Source organism: Melospiza georgiana, chromosome W, assembly GCF_028018845.1.
Source record: "Melospiza georgiana isolate bMelGeo1 chromosome W, bMelGeo1.pri, whole genome shotgun sequence".
NCBI classification, from domain to species: Eukaryota; Metazoa; Chordata; class Aves; order Passeriformes; family Passerellidae; genus Melospiza; species Melospiza georgiana.
In genome coordinates this window covers 9,866,921-9,883,546 of record NC_080464.1, presented here as the reverse complement: position 1 = coordinate 9,883,546, position 16,626 = coordinate 9,866,921, and positions in this window count along the sequence as shown.

Genomic DNA, 16,626 nt, shown 5'->3' with positions numbered 1-16,626 from the left:
GATCTCCAACGAATTTTGAAATCACTGTTTAACAGTGAAGAGAGAAAGATGATCCGGGTGGCAGCGATTAAGGATTGGGAAAAGCGGAACCCAAACGGGGGGGCCAGGGAGGAGCGTTGGCCAAATCAAAGGCCATCCTGGGTGGCCCAGACGGAAGAAGGGAGACAAAAGATGGTAAACATGAGGAATATGGTTATTTCGGGTATTCGGGAGGTGGTTCCAAAAGGGCAAAACATGAGCAAAGTGCTCCGAGAATGTCAAGGCAGAGATGAGACCCCCAGAGTGGTTAGAACATCTCCAGAAGGGTTTGAGGATGTACTCGGGCACGGACCCTGATTCCCCGGTGGGGATGGTGTTGTTAAAAACACAATTTGTGGCCAGATTCTGGGATGACATCCTGAAAAAGTCAGAAAAATTGGATGGGTGGCAGGATTTGGAATTACAGGAGCTGTTGCGGGAAGCCCAGAAGATATACATGTGCTGGGATGAGAAAAAGCAGAAAGTTCAAGCTAAGGTTCTTGTGGCAGCGGTAAGAGAGGCTCAAAAACAGGAACAAGGGAAGGACACGGTGAAAAAGGCACCGGCAAAGAAGCCGAGCCCGGTGCAGGGGAGCGGTGCAGGGGAGCAAAAGCAGGATTCTGAGTGTTTTTACTGCAAACAGAAGGGGCACCTCAAACAGAATTGTCCCAAAAAGGCCAAAGACCAGGCCGTTTTCCAGGAGGACTGAGGATGTCAGGGGCTTTTCAGCTTAGGGTCTGGAACATCTAGGGAGCCCTTGATAAAATTATTGGTGGGACCCTACAGAGAAGAGATGTGGTTTATGGTGGACTCGGGGGGTGGAGTGGACAACAGTTTTACGGTTACTGAGAGGGTGCGCTCTGGGCACTGACTCTATGATAGTATCCGGGGCAAAGGGGGACCCCTTCGAAGTTCCAATCATAAAGAATGTAGAAATAAGCATGGGAAACAGAAAACATAGTGGTAATATACTAGTGGCAAAAGGAGCTGATTTTAATTTACTGGGAAGAGACATGATGGTCGGTCTGGGAGTGGGGTTGGCCGTGGAAAAAACAAAGCTCAAGGTGAGGCTGTACAGACTCACTGCCCTGGACGAAGAGAAGATAAACCCCAAGGTGTGGTATGTTCCGTGGGAAGTGGGAAAGTTAGATATAGAACCAATTTGGGTTGAAATTGAGAGACCCGAGAACCCCAACCGGGTCAAACAGTACCCTCTCTCCATGGAAGGGAGGAGGGGATTGAAACCAGTGATCGATGAATTAATAAAGAAAGGGACGCTCGAGCCATGCATGTCGAGGCACAACACCCCAATTTTGGCAGTAAGGAAATCTGATGGCAGCTTCAGGCTGGTGCACGATTTGCGGGCTGTGAATCAAAGGACCAAGACTCTTTTCCCCACCGTTTCAAATCCTTACACATTGTTAAATAATCTCTCTCCTGAAGACACTTGGTACAGTGTTGTTGATTTAAAAGCAATCACATAGCGCATGGAGTGTTAACACAGGATTGGGCAGGAGTCAGGAAACCTGTGGGTTACTTGTCTAGGTTGTTGGATCCGGTCAGCAGGGGATGGCCCAAGTGTTTGCAAGCAATTGTGACTGTGGCTTTGCTAGTGGAAGAAGCCAAAAAGGTGACTTTCGGGGCACCCTTGGTAGTATTTGCACCACACAATGTGCAGAGCATACTTCAGAAGAAAGCAGACAAATGGCTCACGGACGCTAGGTTGTTGAAATATGAAGCCATTTTGATTCATTCACAGGACTTGGAATTGCAGACTATGACTGTGCAGAACCCCACACAGTTCCTGTTTGGGGAAGCGGCGGAAAAGTTAACCCATGACTGTGTGGAGGTGGTGAAATTGCAAACCAAAATCAGGGAGGATTTGGAGGAAGAAGAATTAGACTAGGGGGAGAAATGGTTTGTGGATGGTTCAAGCAGAGTAGTAGAGGGGAAAAGGAAATCAGGATACGCCGTTGTGGATGAGAGAACGGGAAAAGTGATAGAGTCGGGTCCCCTGAATGCGGGCTGGTCTGCACAAGCATGCCAACTTTATGCTGTTTTGAGAGCATTGAAGGGACTGAAAGGGAGAAAAGGGACCATTTTCACAGACTCAAGGTATGCATTTGGGGTGGTTCACACATTTGGAAAGATTTGGGAAGAGAGGGGACTGATCAGCACCAGAGAAAAGGGACTGATGCACGGAGAATTAATCCGACAAATCTTAGAAGCTCTAAGAGAACCGGAGGAAATTGCGGTGGTTCATGTTAAGGGACATCAGACCGGGATTCAGTTCCGAATCAGGGGGAACAACTTGGCAGATCAGGAGGCCAAGACTGCAGCGTTGATGGTGCTAAGTACCCCTGAGGTCAGAAGGTTGGAAACTCCCACTGACTCCCCTCAGCTCTCACAGAAGGAGATCGAATGTTGTGAAAAGATCGGGGCAAACCTGAAGGAAGGTAAGTGGAAACTGCTGGATGGGAGAGAACTAGTTTCCAGGGGATTTGCCAGGAGAATTTTACGGAAATTGCACCAGAAAATCCACTGGGGGGCACAGGCTCTGGCAGAACAATTTTTGAAATTTTTCGGGTGCAAGGGAATTTATGAATTGGCAAAACAAGAGGTACAGGGGTGTGTGGTGTGCCAAAGGATCAACAAATCAAAGGCCAGAAAAGCAGCCCTGGGAGGTCGCCCCATTGCATACCGTCCATTTGAAAGAATTCAAGTTGATTTCACAGAGTTGTCGAAAGTGAGGAGGTTCAAATTCCTATTGGTAATTGTAGACAAATTGACTCATTAAGTGGAAGCTTTCCCCAGCTCCCGGGCAAAGACCCAAACTGTGGCCAGGAAATTGTTAGAAGAAATTGTACCCCGATATGGGGTAGTGAATTGCATTGATTCGGATCAGGGAACTCATTTCACATCAAAGGTTATTAAGCAGATGGCTGATGCACTGGGCATCCGATGGGAGTACCACACTCCGTGGCACCCCCAGAGTTCAGGACAGGTGGAAAGAATGAATCAAACGTTAAAATCACAATTATCTAAATTGATTTTGGAAACAAAAATGTCCTGGCTGAAGTGTTTGCCCTTGGCGCTGCTTAATATCCGGACCATGCCTCACTCGGAGACGGGGCTCTCACTGTTTGAAATGTTATATGGGATGCCATATAGTCATGGAATGCCAGTCGGACACCCCGGGTTTGAGGATGGTCAGATCCAGCCGTATTTGGTTGCGATCAACAGAAATTTACAGGAATTCCGGAAACACGGAATAGTGACACAGAGTGTTCCTCTGGGGTTTGCTATTCACAAAATTCAACCAGGGGACAAGGTGTTTGTCAAAGTATGGAAAGAGGTGCCACTCTCTCCTCACTGGGAAGGTCCTTTCCTTGTCCTTCTGACAACAGACACGGCCATTCGGACAGCAGAGAAGGGCTGGACTCACATGTCCAGAGTGAAAAAGGTTGAACAGCAGGGAGATGAGCCTGAGTGGAAGGTCACCTCTTCTCCTGGCGACTTGAAGATCAAGCTTCAGTGTCCCTGTCAATGACCGACAATGAGTGGATAAGTTGTATACTGACAGACTGGGAATGCTATCCGTTTGTGCATTTCAAGTGTGAATATTGTCAGGGGGTGTTTGTCATTCATTGTATAAGGGGGCAGAGGCCAAAATGGCCGTGCACCCAGTGTTTGGAGGAGGAGCTTGAATTGACTGATCGTATCCTGGCCTTGGCCACCAATTTAGGAATTATCGAATTAGATTCAATAGAGTGGTTTCGGATCTTTCAAAACGGGGTGTGTGGGAAGCTTAGGTTTCAGGCAGAAATATTGGATGTATGTGGAGTGCTGGAAATCCCTCAGAGTCCCGTGCAGTTCTGATGCAGTCAAAGTGTTGGGGTGGGGCGCCTTTAAGAGGAGATATGTGGCTAGGTCCGAGGGTGTCTTCCCTGAAGAAGACTCCTGCAGAGAAGATGGTCTTCCTTGCTGCTGGAGGCACCCCAGGGGGCGGAGGCAAAGGCAGAGTAGTACGCCTCGTGGGGGTGCTGATTGGCCTGAGCCTAGCTGTGTGCAGGACGCAGAGCCTGCTCACTGAAGTCCCGGGAAAAAGCGGAAGTTACAGCTCTGTGGATGAGTGTGGAAGGTACACTCAGGTGGTCCTGATCACCAGAGACGAGGGATACTCGGCATACCAAGCCCCAAAAGAATGTCTCAGGAGGACTGGCAGGTACTGTTGGAGAAATGGCACTTGGGTTAAATTATGTGAATTGGAAATCGGGACTTGGTGTATCAGTCCAAAGGCAGGAAAAGGATATGATCAAATGATCACAAGCACCAAATGAGGAAAAGAAGCATAGAACCGATGTCAATCCCCTTTGTAACCAGTGTAATCGGACCATGTGGGTTGGGGGAAAGACGGAGTCTATCTTTATTGCATACCACCAGGTGAACTCATTGTGTTATGACAACATGAGGCAGGGAATGTGCATGATGAATGGAAAGATGTATTGGATGGCGAAAAATAGAAATTTGATAGCAAATTCATCCTGAACAGAGACCCAATTATGTTGGATTTGGCACCAGAAAATGATAACAGAGTATGTCTTCAATATGATAGGGTTGTTTGTTTTGTGAAAAATAAAAACAATGAGGATCCTGAGGGGAGAATGAAGGAGATAACTCAGGAATTGAAATTGGGGTAGTCAGAATCAAGGAGGAAAAGGATTGAACAAGAACGATTGAAAACGTTGGGCAAGCAGCATGAAATACTGGAGAAACAATATTCTGATGGGCAATTACCTTCCCCAGATAGGAATTTGTTCATTGATTTAATGCAGGAGATTGCAATGCAATTGGGCTTGTAGAATTGTTGGATTTGCTGGGGGTTGAAATCGGCAGAGAAGTGGCCTTGGAAAGGGGAAGGATTGGCTCCGGAACAGCTCCTCAAATGGGACAATCCGAGGGTCTCAAAATTGGCACAGAGACCTGAGGAGTGGATTTTGGACCAAAGGATGATAGGTACAATTTGTGTCAGCTGGGAAGGGAAAGAGTACACTGAAATGGAGGGGTACACCCCATGTGCCACCACTCTGACAGTGAGTTCAGACACCAAAAACAGGGCCTGGCACCCAGGCCCTCCTTTGGGGTGCTGGAGCCAGAAGAACGGAACAAATTGTTAGTGGGATCAAAGAATAGGATTGTGTTGGATCAAAAGTCCAGGAGCCAGACCTTTCCAATCCTTGGAAGGTATGAGAGAGTATTGGGGAGACCCAGGGAGAATTAACCCCAAATGGAGGGCCCCTGATGGAATTTACTGGATATGCGGGAAAAAGGCATATAGTGAGTTACCCTCCAGGTGGAAAGGATCATGCACAGTAGGCATGATTCATCCAGTTTTCTTCACTGTCCCAAGAACAAAAAGTAATCTACTAGGGGCTCCATTATACAAGACCCTAAGGAGGGAGAGAAGGAGTCTGAAAAATATAATACCGGTGATAAGCGGTAAGCAGACCTGGGGGGAGGATGAGTGGCCAGCATCACGAATAATTGATTATTATGGGCCGGCCACTTGGGCTTAGGATGGGAGCTACGGGTACAGGACTCCAATTTACCTACTGAACAGACTGATTAGGCTGCAAGCAGTGATGGAAGTTGTTTCGAATCACACCTCTGAGGCTCTGGATTTGCTAAGTCGGCAGCACACACAGGTATGGGCTTTTGTGTACCAGAATTGGATAGCTTTGGACTTTTTGCTAGCCGAAGAGGGAGGAGTGTGTGGAAAATTCAATGAATCTGAATGTTGCATTGAGATCAATGATTATGGGGAGACCATAAGAGGTCTGGCAGCCGAGATCAAAAAGGTGGCCCATGTCCCCGTCCAGAAATGGAACTCAATTTTACAATCAACTTGGTGGGACAAATTATTTGATGGGGCATGGTGGAACAAAGTAATGTTTCTTGTGCTCTGTTCAGTAGCTGGAATCCTGTTCCTTCCCTGTCTGATCCCTTGTTTCATCAGACTGATCCATTCCGTTGTCCAGGGAATGAAGATTGCTATAATTCCCGTGAAATCGGAGGGAGCTTCCGGAGGCAACGCATCCAAGATCATGCAGAAGGAGAAGGTAGTGCACAAGTAGGGGAACTGAAAGCAATTTGGAGCATGTTTAACCATGAATACATAGCATCAACCCCTGTATACATCTATACTGGCTCCTTTTCAGTATTCAAATTATGTACTGAATGGCTCTCTTTCTGGGGTAAAAATGACTGGGAAGTGAACAGAGTCCCTGTTTGGCAGAAAAAAAAATGGCAGGAAATTGTTTCCATAGCAAAGGAGGGGGGAGAACCTTTCTAGTAGGGTGGGTAGCCTCTTACCAGGAGATTGGAAACCCTGACTAGTCATTGGATCAACAAAGCAGATGAATGAGTCAGGTTAGACCCACTGAACCTAAAAGCTCCAATAGAAATTTAGGACCAATTGTTAGAATTGATTGCATTGTGAGAAACAACTGCTCACTTTGAAAATTTAAAAAGGTTTATTAAACCTTGACAAAAATACAACAAAAGGACTATATAAGGAAAAATTGCAGCACTGGGAACTGCCCTTGTGGATACCACATGGCCGGTTCATCTTCAAGATGGATGCTCAGTCTTTTATACCCCTGAGGGTTGCATCAGCCGGCCCTGGCCCTTCCCAAAGTTGGTCAGTCAGCTCTTCTTTGCTGTTTATCGGTGGAGACTGCTTTCTTGTAACTTGATTGGAGAGCAGGTGTTGCCATGCCACACCCCCTAAGCAACAAGCTTTTCCATTCCAACTGCCCTAGGTAAGGGGCATGTGTGCACGTCTTCTCTCTACCTGTCCTAGACAACCCAGGCTGTCTGATGGCAACAATACGGGGGGGGGGGGGGGGGGGAAGGGAACTATGGGGAGAACAGAGGACATTAAACTACAATAGCATAACTATACATCACTAAAGCTTAATATTCACACAATAGTCATCCCTTAATTGTGAGAGCCAATCATCTCATTATCCATCCATAACAGCATTCAAAAGGACAGTGCACAGGGGTACAAGACCTCTATAAAGAAGCAGTATGTAAAGGATGGCAAATAACCCATGAAATGTGCCACACCTGCATGCGAGCAGTGTCCAATCAGACTAGAGCATTGCCTCTTAAAGCAACCTCCCTTACACAAAAGTGATGGGAAAGGCCTATGAGACACAAAGCAAGTGGATTTTATATAGGGCCTTTTCACAAATCTGAAGGATAGCAATACGTGTTTGTAGGGGTAGAAGTTAGATCAGGATTAGTGCCGGCAGAAGCCCTCTCTCAAGCAACTGGTGGAAACACAGTAAAAGCTCTTAAGATGTGGTTCAGTTCTGTTGGTAACAATAGTAGGAATATGTTGGCTATGTTTGTGAAAAGTAAAGTTCACTCTTTAGAAATTTTTATAGACATTTAATAAGGGATAAAAGGGATAAAATCCAGCACTGGGGTGCTTGACTATCTGCCAAAAGCACACTGTTAACTTAAAAAGCATGTTCTTTATATACTGTTACATTACAGGGAGTACATGCATATTCATAGGAGTTTATACATATTCTTTGAGTTTAGATGTTCTTTTGCTTGGTTTTAACCTTTGACTTGTCTTTATGCCATCTTGTAGATTAAGCCAAATTTTTTTTTTTGGTTCCATCCTGTTGTATTTTTACTCCCTGATAATGAGGGTCAATAAATTCTCCTTTTCTCAGTGCTCTGGTTTCTATTTCCATTATCTTGTCTTTCAGATAAGATAGTCCCTGAATGTGGGAAATCACTTAACTATTTTGCACCATTTTTTGAGTTAGTTACATGAAAAAGCATTTAAATATCACATAGTATCTATTTTAATATTATACTACAGCCTAAGATATATGTATTAAATTACTATTAACTATTTATATAAGCTATATGGTGCATAGATAAACTGACAGATCATACTATACTAAAAAGCAGATAAAAAGAATTACAAATTGTACTATATCAGGATCTTTGTGATCAATAACTTGGAAAACAAAAGCTACTACATAAATGAAAAAGCCAATAACTATATTTGTCATTTATAACATGTTCATAGGAATATGTATGTTGTGCATGTGCTCAGCAGAACAAACCACTAGAAATGAGACTCACCAGAACCCTTGTGTCCTGGGTTGACTATATGATGCTTTTATCCCCAATCGTCTCATTCTGTTTATGTTGAAAAATAAGTTTTGCCCCTTAAGAGTGTTCCAGAGAGTGAAGGGGGGGAGAGAAGAATCGCACAGTTTGTTTTCAGACACTGTACTCCACTCCCCCACATTCCTCCTCCTGGACTGTTGTTGTCTGCGGACAGACAGTGGGACAGAGTTCTTCTTTTGCTTTTTAGTTAGTGTTAGCTAGCTGAGGCAAAGAAGTTCCCTGGACTGTTTTTTTTTTCCTTTTATTTGGACCTCTTGAAACCTGCTCTGGACTGAACACCCAGGGGAGCACCAGTAGCTCACATGTCTGGCCCACCGGGCCGGGCCTAGCCTGCGACAATTCCAGCACCGGAGGGACTGATCAGAGACTGAGTGAGCTGCAATCCGGGGATGGGGTTTTCTCTGTTTGTCATCTCTTTTAGAGTGGCAAGGGGTCTCATTGTTTGATATTGTTTTAGTTTTATTGTTTAATAAACAGGTTTTTTTCCACCTTTCTCCGAGGAGGTATTTTTTCCTCCCGGACCAGTTGGGGGGAGGGGCCGATTGGATCTGCTTTTCCCACCAGAGATTCTTTGGGGGATTCTTCCCCAAATCTGCTCTAAACCTGGACACCTTGAATGAATACTATTCAAGGGGTTCATAAAAATACGGAACGGCATTTGACCAAGGTGTATGTATTGCATTACCTCAGTCTGCTGAGCAAAGTTCACAATTTTTTATGATACCAGCAAACTTATCCTTTATTTTTAACATGACCAACGTAACCTCTGCAATGCACTTAGCTAGACATTGGGCCAATGAGAAGAGAGGAATTTGGATAGACTAGGAAGCCACTGCCATGGTGCATGGAGCTTACCAAACCTTTGGACCTCCCCCTAATGCACTCATATTTTATAATTATATCAAAAGTCCTGTAACTATACGCCCAAAGATAAAAGTGACCATTTTGTCATGCATCAAGTCCCCTCATCCTGCCGTTGAAGATAATGAAGGTGAACTTGTGTCACCATCATATTTTCTGAAAAATCCCCTTGCCCAGGATTCTTCTCCTGGGAAGCTGAGAAGCCTCAGAGAAAAATGGAAACAATAATTTATCTCATTTGCTTCTCCTGTGTTTTGTTGCTTTGGAATGTGGTTTGGAGATTGTTCATCCAACTGGTCATTGTTTGATTGGTTTCATGTGTATTGTTTTAACTTAATGACCAATCATGGTCCAGCTGTGTCAGGACTCTGGAGAGAGAGTCACGAGATTCATTATTATCTTGTTAAGCCTTCTGTAAGTATCCTTTCTCTATTCTTTAGTATAATTTTAGTATAGCATTCTTTATTATAATATAGATAATAAAATAAGAAATTAGCCTTCTAAGAACATGGAGTCAGATTCATCTTTTCTCCCCATGACAGGGGACCACAAAATTACCACAGAACTTGGGCCAGAAAATATCACCTTTGAGGAATGCAATGACACCAAGCCATGTTACTTTTATCCACAGGATCCACTGTTTAATCTGTTATACACATCAGATCAATATGAAGCCAAATATGTTACAGTATTCAGCCCTCACTGGTGTGTGCAACTCCCCAATGTAACAAATGCAATGCCAGTTGACCAGAATAATTTAATGTGGGCATGGCCCAGAAAAACATTATTTGCCCTGCATGCAGAAGCTAAATTTGTAGAGTCTAAATTTACAGTATCCCAACCAGAGAATAGCCCTTTATTCAATTGCTCAAAGGTTATGATATCAAAAAGGTTAATTCAATTTTTACTGTAACTATGAGATTTTAGAAGAAAGACACTCTGATTGTGAACTTTTAGCAGAGACGACACTATCTGTGGACCTTTAGCAGAGAAGCAAGGCATGCAGAAATTTTTCTCCAAGCAAGGACATTGGAAGATAAAGAGGAGACATCTGGTTTAGGAATGCAGCTACAACCAAAACAAGGACTGAATTTGGGAACTTGGGGAACAAATGATGCCCTTGTGAAAAACGACTGTTCACTTTTAAAATTTGAAAGGTTTATTAAACCTTAACAAAAATTGCAACAAAGGACTGAAAAAGGAAAAAAGTATTTTCAGCGCTGGGAGTCCCCGTGACTATCAGCCAGGCGCTCATCTTCAAGATGGATGCTTCGCCTTTTATACCCCTGAGTGGTTGCATCAGGTAATGCTGGCCCTTCCCAAAGTTGTTCAGTCCACTCTTCTTTGCTCTTTATTGGTGGAGACTACTTTCTTGCAACTTGATTGGAGGTGAGGTGCTTTCATGCCACATCCCCCCTTAGCAACAAGGTTTTTCATTCCCAACTGTCCCATGCAACAGGTATATGTACGCCCCTTCTTTCTACTTGTCCTAGACAACCCAGGCTGTCCAGTGGCATCAATACGGGAATGGGGGGGGGGGGAAGGGGGCTATGCGGAGAACTGAGGACATCTAAACAAAAAACCACAATAACATAACTATATATCAATAAAGCTTCTCTTAATATTCACACAATATTCATCCCTTAATTGCAAGAGCCAATCTTCTCATTCATCTATAACACACACTTTCACACAAAAAAAAAAAATGGTTTTGAGGAGTCTCATTCCAGTTTTTGGAAATTTGATAACAGTTATAATATGTAAAGAAAGCCCAGAAGACCCTCTAGAAACATGGTTTTTATGTGGAGTCAGAACGTGACATGTGTATTTGTTGGGGACACCCCTCAAAAGGCTGGAAAAATCAAGACAAGCACTGTAATACAACTAGCTCATGTCTTATTACCCCACGTAGAATCCCTATCACCCATTACACAATTGTCATGGTTTGACACTGGCCAAACACCATGCCCCCACAAAAGTCACTCATTCACCCTCCCCTGTTGCAGCTGGGCAGAGGAGAGAAAAAAAGTTAATGAAGGGTTCATGAGTTAAGGACCAGGAGAAAACACTCCAAGGGTAAAACAGGCTCAACTTAGAGGTACAAAGTGGATTTATTACTAACAAAGTCAGAGGAGGATAATGAGAAGTAAAATAAGCCCTTAAACCCACCTTTTCTTTCCCCCAACCCCACCATCCTTCTACCCCAACAGTGCAGGGGGACAGGGTGCAGCAGTTTTGGTCAGCTCATCACCCGAGATCATCTTCCACTGCTCAGGGAAAGAAGTCCTTCACCTGTGAGACCATGGGGTCCCTCCCACAGGAGACAGTTCTCCATTAACTTCTCCAGCATGGCTCTATTCTCACTAGCAGCAGTCCTCCCAAAACTCCTCCCATGGGTCACTCTTCCACGGAGTGCAGTCCTCCAAGGACAGGCTGCTCCATCTTGGAAGCAGGGGGCCCTCTCTTCACCAGGTCTTCCACCAGACCAGAGCCGCCCCTGGGCATTCACCTGCTCTGACATGGGTACCTCCCCCATGGGGTGCAGGTGGATCTCTGCATCCCCTGTAGATCCCTATAGGCTGCAGGGGGGCAGCCTGCTACACCATGGTCTTCACCACGGCCTACAGAGGAATCTCAGCTCCGGCACCTGGAGCACCTCCTCCACCTCCTTCTTCACTGACCTTGGTGTCTCCATGTTGTTTCCCTCACATGTTCTCACATCCTCCTCCTCTCTGGCTAGAAAAAACTGCCTCCACTTTGTTTTGATTTTCTTCTTAAATATGTTATTACAGAGGCGTTACCATCATCTCTAATCAACCCAGCCTTGGCCAGTGATATGTCCATCTTCAGAGCCATGAGGGATTGGCTCTGCCAGACATAGTGGAAACTTCTAGCAGCTTCTCATAGAAGCTACCTCTGTGGCCCCCCTGCTACCAAAAACCAGGCCATGCAAAACCAACACAGGTGGTGTAAAGAACTGTTAAAGGGAGACTTGATTCATCATTGCCCAGCGCCATCAATAAGATCTGCAGCTGAAGACCGAATGTTATAATGGGCCATGATTCTCTATGATAGCGGCAATGAATACACCCCTGCCATTACAAGTGAACAACCTAATGCGCAGAGAACTGGATATATGACCTGAACATCACGTGAATACTGATACCTACATGCCAAGCATGCCATTGCCCTGGTCCCCAAGCTGCAGTGAAACTGCCAAGTCATTGCTGTAAAGGACATCTCTTAGCCGCTATATAAGCAAGTTGGAGCAGAGAGCTCTATCCACCAACAGACGAAAGAAGAATCATCATGGGATGCTGCAGATTACTCATGGCAATTACCTTTCTTGCTTTCTGTAATTTTTTGCTTTTTCCTACTTTCCTATTTTCTTTATTGTTTTGGTTACCAACATCTGACCTTGTTTGTGTCTTAATCTTGCTTTGGGTATATTTGAATCCCTCCCTTCCCCTGTGTTCACAGTTTAGGATACGTTCCCAGATTGGGACAAGGTGTTCCAGCCTTCTGATCATTCATCCACTCCAACAGGTCCATGTCTTTCACGTACTGAAGACTCCTGAGCTTGACTCAGTACTCCAGGTGGGGTCTCACAAGAGTGGAGTAGAGGCATAGCATCACCTTCCTCGAATTGTGTTGTGGTTTAACTCCAGCCAGAAAATCAGCCCCATACAGTCTGAAGGGTAAAAGCAAGAGAAATCGTAGGTTGGGATAAGAACAGTTTAATGGGGAAAGCAAAAACTGCACACACAAGCAAAGCAAAACAAGGACTTAATTCACTGTTTCCCATGGGCAGGCAAGTGTTCAGCCATTTCCTGGAAAGCAGGGTCCCATCACATGTAACAGTTACTTGGGAAGGCAAATTCCATTGCTCCACATGTCCTTCCTCCTTCTTCCTCCCACTTTATATACTGAACATGATGTCATATGACATGGAATATCCCTTTGGTCAGTTGGGGTCAGCTGTCTAACTTCTCAAGCTTGTCCAGGTCCCTCTGTATAGCATCGCATCCCTCAGGCGTGTGAGCTGCATCACTCACTTGGCGTCATCTGCAAATTTGCTGAGGGTGCACTTGACATCATTGTCTATGTCGATGATGAAGATTTTAAACAGTACTGGTCCCAATACAGACCATAATCTTGCATAATCAGATTTTTCATTTTAATCTGTTCAAATACCAAAAAACAAAAAAAAAAGTGGAAAAAAAAGAGCCAAGCTGACTAACATCATAAACACAATTGCCAATTTAAAAATGCTTAAAGATGATGGTTTAAATGCTTGTTGTGCATTGTTGATAACCATTGAATGAACAGTTCAAACATGTTCCATGATACTGCACACATTGGCTGTTTTGGAACCTGCAACATCTTACAGATTTTCACAACTTTGATCTCTAATTCAGATGCTACCTAACAACTGTTTTGTTATACAAAATTAATATCTAAATCCTTCATAAGCCAAATTTTACCTGTATGTGTGGTTGACCATGATGGTAGCAAATGTCTTATTCTGTAGGAGCTCACATAGAGAAGCTAAAGAAAGCAGTAATCTTTTCAGAATCATAGAATGATAGAATTGTTAAAGTTGGAAGAGATTTCTAAGATCATCAAGTACAACTGTTAACCCAGCACTACAATATTCACCACTAAGTCATGTTCCCAAGTGCCACAGCCACACAGTTTTTTAACAGTCCTGGGGATGGCAATTCAAGCACTTCCCTGAGCATCTTATTCCAATTCCTGACCACCCTTTCAGTGAAGAAATTTTTCTAATATGCAGTCTAAACCTCCCTTGATGCAACTTGAGGCCATTTCCTCATCCTGTATCCTGGGGTGACTGTATGGTCCAGTATCCCATAATCTGGGTTTTTTCTGTCCAGAAATGGGCCCTGTAGCTTTAAGCTAGGCCCATAGAGAGACAGAGAGAGTAAGAGGGGGGAGAAGCAGTAGAATGCTTGAGGTGCTTGTATTCAAAACACATAGGGATAAGAGTTCAGTGCTGTCTGAGTTCTTCGCTCTGCAGAGAGAGACAGGGAGTTTTCCTTTGCTTTTTTTGCTGGTTTTCCTCATTATCTATGTCAAGAAAGGTTTTCCCATGACTGTGTCTTTTTTCTGGAACTGTTCAGCTTTTTGTCTGGTCTGGAACACCAGGACAATTGCCTGGGGGCAGCCCTCAAGCTGAACAGAGAGTGAAGGAAGAACTAAGACAAGAGTTATCATGAGGATGCCTGTGATATAAAGCTCATTTTCTGAGTGTTGAAGCGTACCTAAGTGTGGTTTTGGAGCAATTAGTGTTATTGATTGTTGCTTTGGTTTTTTTCTGTGCATGGTTGAAATCACATTTGTGAATGTGAAATGCTCTTTTGTGTCAGTTTTGGTGTTTTCAAAATTTTGGTATGGGCTTAGAATTTTCATCTCAGGCTCTAGATGGAAAGATACCAAGAATTTCTACTCTAGACTGTATTTTGCAAGGATAGAAGAGGTTTGAAGGTGATCCTTTAACTCATGAACAGTTGATAGAATATTGTAAGCAGTGGTGCCTAGTACCTTAAATTATAACACCATTTTACAGCTGATGATGTCTCGTACAAGCCTTGTGTATGTCGTGTGTGCTTTCTGTGCACTGTGTGTGCTGTGTCTCCGTGTCTCTGTGTCATGTCTCTGTGTATGCATGTCTCTTGTTACCTGTGTGTGTACACAGTATGTTTGTATGCGTGTTGTGTGTGTCTGTGTGTCTGAGGAGGAAAGTAAGAGAGTGAAGTATTTGAAATCATTCTCAAGACCCAGAACCTGGGCTGGGGGATATACAAATTCTGCTAGATAATCTATTAGATTACACAGAAAGAGAGCTGGTACTCAGGACTGCTAGGAGGGAGATGGAAAGGATAGAAATAGAGGGCAGGTTATCAGGAACAGGAAGTGTTGAGAAGCATTTTCCCTCCTGGGACCCCCATTGGGACCCCAACACTGGGGGAGGAAGGACTTTTCTGACAGGAAATCAGAAATTTGTCTCTAAACATGCAACACCAAAGGCAATCAATTGGTCTAAACTTCATGAGGTGAAGCAAGAACTGCATGAGATCCTGTGTGAATTTCTGTAACACCTCAGGGTAGCTGACAGAAGATCAACTAATATAGATCATGAACACCCAAAGGAAGCTGTACAGCTGGCTTTGCTTCTAGGGAACTCAGCACCCGATATTAGAATGAAGTTACAGAAGCTGGAGGAAGCCAACTCTAGTGACTTAGGGAAACTTTTGCAAGTGGCCTGGGTAGTTTTTAATAATAGGGTAGAAGAGGAAGAAAATAAGATCAAGGAGAGGGAAAAGGAGAAGAAGGAAAAAGAAAGGTAATGGGAAATTGAAAGGGAGGAGAGAGAAAAGAAATGGGAGATGGAAAAAGATGTAGAGATGCAATGCTAATAGCAGCCCTTCAGAGGGCGCCATTTAATTACAGAAAGTAGAGAGGCCCTGCCCCAGGAGGATTAAGGCCAAACCAATATGCATATTGCAAAGGTTTTGGACACTGGAGAATTCAGTTCACCTAGTGTTATAGATATATATTATAATATTGGCTTTTCACAAATATTAAAATGGATTCTATATGTGTGGTGTTAAAGTAACTTTGTTATAAAGATATAGTTTTTATTTCTGTTGGTAATTAGGCTTAGACATAGTATATATAAGTATGCTTGTATTAAAATGCCTACTTGAATGGGATAACATCCAATGAACATAGGATGATGACACCTGCTACAGATATACCAACTATCAGCACTCACCGTCTGAAGACAGTGTGCGCTGAGGCCCAAAACTGGAGATGATGATAAAAACGAACTAAAACCACAACCAAGAAATATGCATGCTCTAAAAAGGCCGACCTGAGGAGGAGCCATGTTAAACAGTTCTTGGAATATGTAAACTAGTTTGGGGAAAAGTTTAATATGCATAATTGTTTATGAATATGTAACAGGCTGATGCAATAGAAATGGTGTCTAAAGGATGTTTCCAAAACAGCAGGTGTGCTCTTGGCTAAGTGCCAAGACATACCCAGCCGTATATCTTTGCTCTTTGGTCTTTGTCTCCAATTGTACTTTTTTAAACTTTCTAAATTTTTCTGGAGAGTGAATCATGCTTTTCACACCTAGCTTTTCATAGAATCACAGAATGTTTTGGATTGGAAGGGACCTTAAAGATCATCTAGTTCAAATCCCATTGCCACAGGCAAGGTCATCTTCCACTAGACCAGGTTGCACAAAGCAACCTGTTCCAGAGCCTCACCACCCTCATAGTAAAGAATTTTTTCCTAATACCTAATACAAATCTACCCTCTTGTCCTTGGGTGACTTTATGATGCTGGTTTCCCCATTCATCTGTTTAGCCCAGAAATAAGTTCTGCACCTTTAAGACTAGATCTGAGAGGAAAGGCAGGGAGAAGGAGAAGTGATGGAATGTGCTGAGGCACTCTCAGGTTGCTGTTGATAATTTCTGCCCTGAGATGCATAGGACGTCT